We start from the raw sequence: 10,352 nt of genomic DNA, 5'->3' as shown, positions 1-10,352 counted from the left end.
GGCCCTGGCCGGGCGTTATTTGTGAGCCAAATCCTTAAAGAACAAGAAGCTTTCTCTGTGCCTAAACCTGCCGACAGACAGGGGGCTTTGAAGGCCCCCAACCGAGCTCGGCACAGAGCTTTGAAGCCAACCAAAAACTCAGCTTTATGGGACTAAATGAAAGGGAGGAAGAGAGGAAAGTTATGAAAAGCAGAGAAACATTGAGCACTGTGGCTATTCGTTCTCTGCTGCTTTGTGGTTGAGGGCTTTATGTGCAGTTTGATGATTAATTGCAGGCTGTTTGTCGCTCTATATGTAAGGTTTGTATCTGTGGTCAGTACTGAGACGCTGCAGTTTGTGTGTTTGCTTTATCGTGTTTTTGATTTTAAATTTCACATTTCACTTTTGTAATGTCCAACTCAGAATTCAATAGTCATTTTTGATATCAAATAAATTGATTTCTATGTCCATTTCAAAATAAACATAACACACTGATTTATAAACCACTGTGCATCTTCTGTTTCAGTTCTTACATTTTATATCTGGCAGGCACATTTATCCATGAAGAAGAGAAGCTCACTCTCCTGATCTGGGGGAACAACTCCAGACGAATTATGAGCAGTATGCGTGATCCCTTTTCTAACTGGCTGGTGATCCCAGTGTGTACGGTCTGTGTGTAATTTGTATCATTTCATGAGGATTTAACAGGTTAAAATTAGCCCACATCAAAATGAATACAATTGGGAGGGAGCAAACGAATATATGGAAAATACTGGTGTGCATTATTCTTAAGTCATTTATGTTATTCCTGTAAAATGTAAGCACTCTAACCTGATGTTCAGACATTAAGAGAACTGTAAATCTTTATTTGGCCCTGTTGCACTTTAAATTTAGTTTATTTAATAAAGACAATGTCCTTTCAAGGACTCAGAGGGACACATTTATTCCTGGCCTGCATCAGGTGTCACAGTTTATCTAAACCATCCAGTAGGATAATCAAAAGTTTCTTAAGGTTGAACCATTAAGTGTATAGCTAATGCATTTATTTAATTATGTTACCTTGTATTTCATTTGTTGAAATCATTCGATAATCATGATTTTTATTAATAACACATGAATCAATTTGCTGCAAAGTGCGTCAGAGTAAAGATTTCTGTTCTTTTTATGATGAAAACACATTTTATAGGTCTGTTTCCTTTTTATAGCACACCATGTACAGGTTTTGGATCAACACATAGTAATCTTAAATTCTCTTAAATTTCTCTTTGATTTCACAGTCAGATCTTTTGCAGCACTTTTGCACAAGATGTTTTCACATTCATCAATATGAAACTCCTCACTGGCACTTGAAGGCAGATGCCTTGAATCATAAACTAAGGAGTTTCTTGATGATATAGATGTGCATGTGTGACAAACTGACTGGTGTGTTTTTCCGTTCCCTCACCTTGATACCTGAGCATCAGGACTCAAAAACAACTCTTCTGCCATGAATCATCCGTGAAACGATATTTCCATATTGCTTTTTACTAATTACCAGACAGAGCACACAGCAACAATCTGAACTGAAGCATGTGCATTTTCAGGATGTAACAGCTGATGTTTCATGTACACATCTGCAATCACATCATTAGCTCTAGACTCCAAGTAAATCATGTATCACTCTCTCTGTCTCTCTTTCTTTCTCTCTCCTTTCAAAAAGTCCTTTAGAGGCACACATACCATCTCCAGCAGACAAAACAGTGGACAAGCCTCTGTGATGTCCTGACTCATTCTGCTCCTCTCCTCTCCAAAGCCTTGGAGCCGACGCACTGGGACCCAAAACCAACACGCACATAATAGGGCCTTGTTGGAGCCGCCTTAATGTTTCTAATGTTATGTAAATGAGGAGGGAAGAGGGCAGGAAAGGAGAAGAGAGGAGCAGAGCGGAGGTGGAGGCAGTGGGAGTGTTTGTGTGTCCGAGGAGGCTGCTAAGCTCCCATTACCAGGGGATTAGGCAAATGCTGCCGTTGTATCGATGCTGGTTCGACAGCGAACCACCAACCCTAATCCCCTCCTCTCTTCTCCTTCCGACAACGCCTCGTCAACGCCTCCTCTACGCCTCCTCTCCTCCTCACTATATAGTCGTCGTACCCCCTCCCGCCCCCAAATCGTTTGCTGAAAATCTCCACAGAACTTTCTGAATCTAACTTTTACACTCTCTTCTTGTTTCTCAGTCATGCATATACACTCCATCTCACACAGATGCAAAAAACACAGATGCTACCAGAATTACTTGGTTCACAGCCAGTGTAAATTTGTCTGTTCATTGATTTCTCCAACATGTGGTGTGTGTGTGTGTGTGTGTTTGTGTGTGTGTGGAAATGTGTGAGAAGTGATCAATATTGAAAGCCAGAGAGTGCCTTTCTGGTTTGTCTGTGATGTGTTTGCCTGGAGCCTCGCAGTGCAGCTATGACCTACTGGCTTCTGAACGCAGAACAGCTCCTCAGTTCGCAGCTCCTCAGACTCCGGGCTGGGGACTAGAGCCGGTCTCTGGATGCTGCTCACTGGTCCCTGGGATCTCTGGTGGCTCCTTTAAAGGGATTTTTGAGACATCGTTGTGCTTCTTCTTCCTGCAATGAGACAGTGCATGAATATGGGAGAAAAGAGGGAAGGAGTGCATTATGCACTTTTGTAAGCAACTAGTTTCCTTCAAACTTTATATCTTCACTCTCTTGTCTGTTTTTGCAACCATGTATTTAAAACAAACAGATATCAGGTTCAGGTTGAAGTGTTCCCAGCTTTATTAACATACATTTACAATAATATTTATAAAAGAGCCATTTAATAATCTGCTCACATGTTTAGGCTTTAGGGTCTGGTGCCACAGAAAAAAAAAACAAGGCTATGTGTACGTGTTAAAGATGATGCGACACACACATCTAAAGCACAAAAGCAACAAATGAAGTGCAGATTAATCCATGCATGTGTTATCACTAACTACTCAACACAGCTCAGGCTGAAGAATGTCATCAAGAAGAGAGGAAGCTATTCTGAGACAAACCAGCTGTGTGATGTTTAAGTGTGTTTGTGTGTTTGTGTGTTTGTGTGTTTGTGTGTTTGTGTGTGTGTGTGTGTGTGTGTGTGTGTGTGTGTGTGTGTGGCGACACAGTTGCAGGCAGAACTTGGAATACTCAATTAACACATTAGCACATCCAGGGAGAAGCCGAAAGGCTGCACACACATGCCTCTGCACGAACACACACACACACACACACACACACACACACACACACACACACACACACACGCACACCCACACGCACTGACGCACACACACACCACCCCCACATATCTCTGGAACTGCAGGCCCCCTGCTGAGAAGCTCAAACACGCCAGCTGAGGGAGGGGGCTGCTGCTGCTGGTGGTGTTGTGAGATGGAGATGGAGGGGTGGGGGGTGTTCTGTGGAGAAGCATGAAGCTGGTGAGTGACATTGAGACCAAGGTTAAACACAAACTGCTCATTCTGTTCTGCTATAGGCCGTGTTCAGACCAGCAGCAGCACTGCGTCACAGAGAGCAGCCTCCTCATATATTTCTATGAGACCACTGCTTGAGCTTCGCTGGGGTGATGCTGCTCACAGACAAAATAGTTGATCTCAGTTCAACCTTTGCCGCATTGTAGTGCAACGTGTTCCAGCTGCACACTGTGTTCACCAAATCAACTACAAATATGTAAGCATAGATTACTCTGTTGTCTGAAGCTTATAGCAGTATAAAAATCCTACTGATAACAATGCAAATACATTACTTCTCACACTCTTCAGATTGTACACTGGTCGAGATGGTAGCACATTCAAAACAAAATCATATTTAGCTGGGAGGCAACAGGGCAGGATTATAGTGATGAGTAAGTGCAGAGTGCAAAGCTTTTCAGCTCGCAAAAATAAAACTGCAGCGCAGCTTTGTTTCAATCCCTCTGATGCTTTACATGCAATTGTTAACAGAGTTATATCCTCCTGGGGGCAGATAAATTCATTTTAGTCCTCTGTGGTGGACATGGGTCTCAAACAGATATGTCTAAAACCTTATAAGAGATCATGCTGAAACCTCATGTACCATGTAGAGGGCAAGAGTTCTGTCTTTTCAAATTGGCTGCCATCTCAGCAACCACAGTTTATGAGGTCAAGAGAAGCAAAGAGTTGTAAAACACACATTCATGATAAACACATATAGTTGAAATGTTTTGGATTGAGGAGCCCTTTATATAACCTCCAAGGCTATTTTTAACTACATGCAAAAAAATGTAATGCCCTTCTAGTGTACTTTTTAAAATCTCCTTTGTGGAATCATGGTATCACAGGTGACAGGACATTGACTGAGGCAAAGCAAACTTTGATGGAGGCTCGGACTTTGAGCCTGGAAATTGTCACAACACTGTTAGAAGTTAAGTTACTTTTCTTTTAAATTAATTTCCATGATTGTTTTATTTGGTCCTGACGTAGCATAGTTTTGGTCAGATACAGATTTTAATGCAAGCATATACATTATAGCTAATAATAATAATAATAATAATAATAATATAATATAATATATTGTCCTAATAAAAAGGACCTGTCATAAAATATAAACAAAAAGTGTTGAAATGCTCAAACTGTAATTTTTCTTTATCCCAGGTTATAGCTTGATTAACGGCATATCAGCACGTCGCCTACAGGTGGTCCAAAACGCTGCAGCTCAGCTCCTCACAAAATCATCCAGAAGGTACCATGTCCCACCCATACTTAAGTCTTTGCATTGGCTCCCCATTATGTTCCGAATCCAGTTAAAAACTCTTGTGACTGTGTATGAAGCAACACATGGTCAAGCTCCAGCTTATATCGGAGAACTCCTGAAGCCGTATAACTCCAGCAGGACTCTGAGGTCCTCTAATCAGGGTTTGCTGGCTGTCCCTCGCACCAGATTAAAAACTAAGGGTGACTGTGCTTTTGAGGTTGTTGCTCCAAAACTTTGGAACAGTATTCCACCGGAACTGAGAGCTGTAGACTGTTATGGTCCTGATTTTTTTGTTATTTGCCCTAACCCTCTCTCTCTCTGCCTGCAGGTTGCAGGGGCGGGGCCGGTCTCCTCAGGAGTGAGGCTCATCAGGCACACCTGTCCCTGATTTTCTCATCAGCACTGGCTTCTTAAGCTGCCACCAAACACTCCTCCAGTGCCAGATTATTTTCCTCTAGCCGCATGCTCCATGTCCCATTGTAGCCTTGCTCCTGAGGAGATTCAAGCCACGCTTTCTGTGTACTTATCTCGAGTTTTTTCCAGAGGATTGATTCCTAGTTTTTTGTTTGTGAGTTTTTTGATAGAACCTTTTTCCCCCTTTTTGGGTGATTTTGTGTTACTCCTAGTTTTGTACTTTTTCTCAGTTGTTTTTACCCGCAAGGCGCTTTAGTTGAACCTTGTTTTTTTGCTTAATAAATATTTTTTTCCCTGAACTCTGCATTTGGGTCCTGGTCCTTTGCTCAAGCCGTAACAGTAGACACTGTGGTCATTTTTAAAAAGCAATTGAAAACCCATTTGTTTAGACAAGCCTATGGTTGACCTGTCTGTTTTTACGTCTGTTGTGTTTATGTATTTTGTCTATCCATCCATCCATTATCTTGAACGCTTATCCCGTTAGGGGTCACGGGGGGCTGGAGCCTATCCCAGCTGGCTTCGGGTGGAAGGCAGGGTACACCCTGGACAGGTCGCCAACCTATCACAGGGCTAACACATAGAGACACACAACCATTCATGCACACACTCACACCTACGAGCAATTTAGAGTGATCAATCAACCTGAGCATGTTTTTGGATTGTGGGAGGAAGCCGGAGTACCCGGAGAGAACCCACGCATGTACGGGGAGAACACGCAAAGTCCACACAGAAAGGCACCCGCCTGGCCGGGGATTCTAACCAGGAACCTTCTAGCTGTGAGGCAACAGCGCTACCCACTGCACCACCGTGCAGCCTGTATTTTGTCTACTTCTACTTAATTCTTGCTCTGTCTTGCTTGTTGCTTTCTATTATGTTATTGTGACGCACTTTGTGACGCCTATTCTCGAAAGGTGCTATATAAAGAAACTTTATTAATATTAATTAACTTAATTGATGGAACTGATAGATCGTGGGCTACCTTTTTTCTGCAATGTTGGTGTTAAGAGTTTAAAAATCCTGAAGACCAATAATGTTGAGTATAAAAGGAGTTTACCTGATCTTAACAAGTATTGTTGCTTTGTATAAGAAGTACACAGAGCACAGCGATCTATTGCAGGGGAGGTTAAACTCTTCACTGATAAGTGTATTTAAATGTGTCAGCTGTAAGATCCCACCATTGAACATGTTTGATCTGACCACACACTCTCTTAAAGACCCCTGAACTGCTGATCTGATAAACACAAGTTCAACTGGTGTGATAAAGCTGCTTTGAGTTAAAACAAACATACAAAAGCAGCAAGAAAATTGCAGCAATTTATAGATCAGGATCAAAATCAGAAAACATGCTGTCTTCAAATTCAAGACAGACTTGGCATGAATATTTGAGTTCTTTCACATCAAGTGTGAGAGAGGTCTCATCTGAGTTAGAGGTGTGGGGGTTATTAGATGCTTCACAGCAATCACAGGTTTTTGTTCAGCGCTTCAAATTCTTCTGAGATTGAAAATGATGGTTGCTGAAACATGTTGACACAGAAAGGTTTTCTTTATGTTTGCTATTTGACTGTTCAAGGAGCACTAGAGGTGGTATTGTTATTGTGACTTACAGAAGGTAAAGTGCAGAAAAATGCACAGAGGCAGGAAGAGCGGCTGGATACAGCAACAGAAACACATCATACACTCAAAAAAAGCAACATGGGTGTCTGCTTTATCAACATAAGTATAATTCTATTATATTAATTCATGTTTAGTGGTTAAACATTTTTTAAATCATGTAGTTTTAACAAGACATGCAAAAAGGGTTTAGGTAGGAATCCCATCTGCAATAGCTCTCTCGAGCAGAAGATGGCAGTAACATGCGACAGGCCCTAATCATCAGCCAAGGTAGCGTGTTTCTGGCAAAGAAGAGCCACTACAGGGAGTTGGGAGAGATCGCCTTTGACTGACTGCGATTGGGGCGCTGGTGGCCTAGTGGTCTAAGCGCCCCACGTATCGAGCCTATAGTCCTTGTCGCCAGTTCGACTCCCGGCTGGTTGACCATTTGCTGCATGTCTTCCCCCACTCTCTACTCCCCACGTTTCCTGTCTCTCTTCTGCTGCCCTGTCAAATTTAACTTAAAAACAATTCAGTCAGATCTACCTTAGTAAATATGCCTTTATAAATTAAAATAAGCAAATAAGTGCAAATAAGTGCAAATAAGTAATGGTAATGTCAATACTCTATGTTCACTCAACATATTTAGTTGGTTCAACAAAATTGTGTCTAGCTAAATGAAAGCATTTAATTAGTTGGAAATTCTTTCCATAATTTTATTATGTTCACCCAACACATTATTTCTTTGAGTGTAGTTGTAGCTGTTCGTGATTAAAATCAGTTTCTGCGACAAAAAAAAGTCAGTGGATTTGTTTAACAATAGAGGTATGGTGTCTTTGCAGGCCTATCTCTCTGCCCAGGGGTCAGTATTTATTTCAAGCCTTACTCTGTTAAATGTTCCTGGAGAAAGTATCTGGTTTCACTTCATTTAATAAAGAAGTGCCTTTTTAAAGAGCCCAAAACTATTTCAGTTAACATTATCCCATTTTCTAACTATGGATTTTCTTTTCAAACAGTTGCTGACCAGAGTAAATCTTTTGTTAAAAGGTACGAGGTGCCAGTTTATTAGTTATACATAGGGTTGCAGAGGGGTGGAACGTTTCCGTAATGTTTCCGGTAAATTTCCATGGGAAGTTAAGCTGTGGAATTTTGGAAATATTCCAGATGGGAAACTTTCCATGGGAATTATGGGAATTTATGGGAATTAACTGGGAATTGAGGGTAATCTAATGGAAAGGTATCAAATCCAAGGACAAATATTTGTTTTGTTATAAGCAGACATCCAATCAAAATAATACAATTAAATGTGATAATTGTAAGTTAATTGTACCCTACACCAAATTTGTTAAATATTTTACCACATAATATCATCAAAACTTACTTCACTGTAGTCCACAGGCTCAAATGTGTGGCTTCAATAGTCTGGGCTCAAAAGTGTGGTCCAGGATTCTACAAGTCATCAGTGCATGTGATGGAGGAATGCACAGTGCATGTAGGGGGCGTGGTCTCAACAGCCCAAGCAGTGTGCTATGTGCATGTGATTGAGGAATAGCAGAGATATTCCACTGTACTTGCATGAAATCTGGTTGTTTTAGTCACGATTATGCTCAAATTTATTTTCCCCAACTATATTTAAGTTCACTATTAAGAGCCAACCTTCAATGTAGTAAATTCCTGTTTTTTTCCCATTTATTCCCATGGAAAGTTTACAACTTTGAAAATTCCCGGAATATTGCAACCCTAATTATAAATGACTGTATTTGAGAATAGCAGAAGAATAATTAGGTGACTAATGTTGTTAATTTCTTTGTGTAGCAGATGTTGAAAAGACTAACCCTGAGCTAAAGAGAGCGGGAACAACAACGGTTGTTATTCTTTAAAGACAGCAGCACCAGGGAAAAGCAGCAGCAGGTGTAGCCTTTACAAACAGCTTCTAGAAACAAATCAGTTTGCTGTCATGAACGTGGGCTTCTTTGTTTCAAAAGAGTGCATCTCTTTTACTTTCATGATAATAGGAAATTGTGAAAATAACAATGCTACATAAAGTGTGAATTATAGCATTCGATTCAAGCTGTGCTCTGGTCATGTTTGTTAATTCCATTAATCCCTTTCACACATGAAATCCTGACATCTTTAGGTTATTTGAGATAATTCAGGCCTTCATACTTTCTCACATATTATGTAATGGTGACTCTTTCTGGGTTTATATGACTACAATATGAATAATAACCTATCTGCACAACAAATACAATAGTAGAAAACAACATACAGACAACCATGGGGGGCAGTAATTTTTAGTTTACACTCACAAAACACACCTATAAAATATTTACAGTAGCGCCTCACTGCCTCCTCAGCTGTAAGAGGACTATGTATTCCTGGTTGAGGGATTGTGAATTACTGCTCAGTGTCAGCTTGGCTTGCTGTCAGCTGATACACTGTAAGAGGTGGGTCTATTTTAAGTCCAGTAGTCTGCCATTCAGAAGACCCATTACTAACTTGAAAAACTGTTGTGTGTATATGTGTGTGTGTGTGTGTGTGTGACTGAGTATGTATGCCATGTCTGTGACTGCCGCATGTCTCAGCTGAGGTGCTTGTATGACACTTTGACTCCTCTGGTATGTGGACAGGGAAAAGAGGAACCTAACAGTGATGGTGACAGGCAGACAGAAACTTTTGAGCAGACAGGAAGGCATGTTGAGAAGGTAATGAGCGCCCAGGAGTGTTATATGTGTGAGTAATAAGCACATCCTGATATGTCTGCATGGGCCTTCTCAAACACAAAATGTAAGCAATGGGTTGTTGACACAATGCAGCGTCATCCCACATGACACTGCACTGGCAAGAGTTGTTGAGCACACAGCTAATTGCTTTGTGGCCTGAACGCTGTATTTCTATAGTTTATCTTGGGTGGAGCAAAAAGAAAGGGAATAAAAGGTCAGTGTAACAATTTCCTGAAAGAACAAACCTACTGCTGTGTGACCAAAAGGAGGCCCTGTCTCCTAGAAAGTCATTGTTTATGTAACTGTTATCCTACGTATGTTGAGGGGACAAAGTTATATCTGGTTGGCTAATTTTCACAGACAATGATTTATGTGAATGAAATACCACATCAGTGTGCGATGCTGAGTCACAAGGAGGTGTTTAGGGCGCATGCCGGGCCTGCACAGTACAGAACTTTCCAGGTTTGTAACCATCTTCCAACCTGTGGTATAGTTTTGGTAACAAAAGCACTTTTGTGAAGGTTGGTAAAGAATAAAAATAAGTAAGAATTTAAAGCTGGGTTTGGTAGTCAGATTTAGATACACTTTTTGTTATACTGGTTAAAATGATCTTGATGTCCCGATGGTAATCAATACATAATGTGTTCTTAAAAAAGAGGGAAAAAAAGCCGCTATCTACAGCCGGAGTAAACCTGGGAAAACACCAACCATTCCCTACCATCAGGAGCCAAATGATGAAACCAATCAAATCCTGTCCTGCCGTTCTGCCCGCCTCCTGCAAAGCATACATTCCATGTTTGTTTGTGTTTTTAACTTTCACTATGAGAATGTTTTGGTGTTTTCTTACCGCTGAGTGAGACATGAGTTGAAGTAGTGCAAAACACAAACGATGTGC

The 10,352-nt window shown here is 41.0% G+C and overlaps 1 long non-coding RNA gene across 1 annotated transcript in view; it reads right to left on the bottom strand.

Moving 5' to 3' along the window:
• The window catches only part of LOC117822948, a 34,643-nt gene extending 26,483 nt beyond the window's left edge, over positions 1-8,160 (bottom strand). Inside the window, exons 1-2 of the long non-coding RNA XR_004633285.1 lie at positions 8,116-8,160; positions 2,437-3,418 (exon numbers count right to left, since the gene is read on the bottom strand). This is a non-coding gene — a long non-coding RNA (uncharacterized LOC117822948). The remainder of the gene's footprint in view (positions 1-2,436; positions 3,419-8,115) is intronic.
• Between the last annotated feature and the right edge of the window lie 2,192 nt (positions 8,161-10,352).

Source organism: Notolabrus celidotus, chromosome 12 (genome assembly GCF_009762535.1).
Source record: "Notolabrus celidotus isolate fNotCel1 chromosome 12, fNotCel1.pri, whole genome shotgun sequence".
In the NCBI taxonomy this organism is placed as follows: domain Eukaryota; kingdom Metazoa; phylum Chordata; class Actinopteri; order Labriformes; family Labridae; genus Notolabrus; species Notolabrus celidotus.
This window is presented reverse-complemented; position numbering and strand designations above follow the sequence as displayed.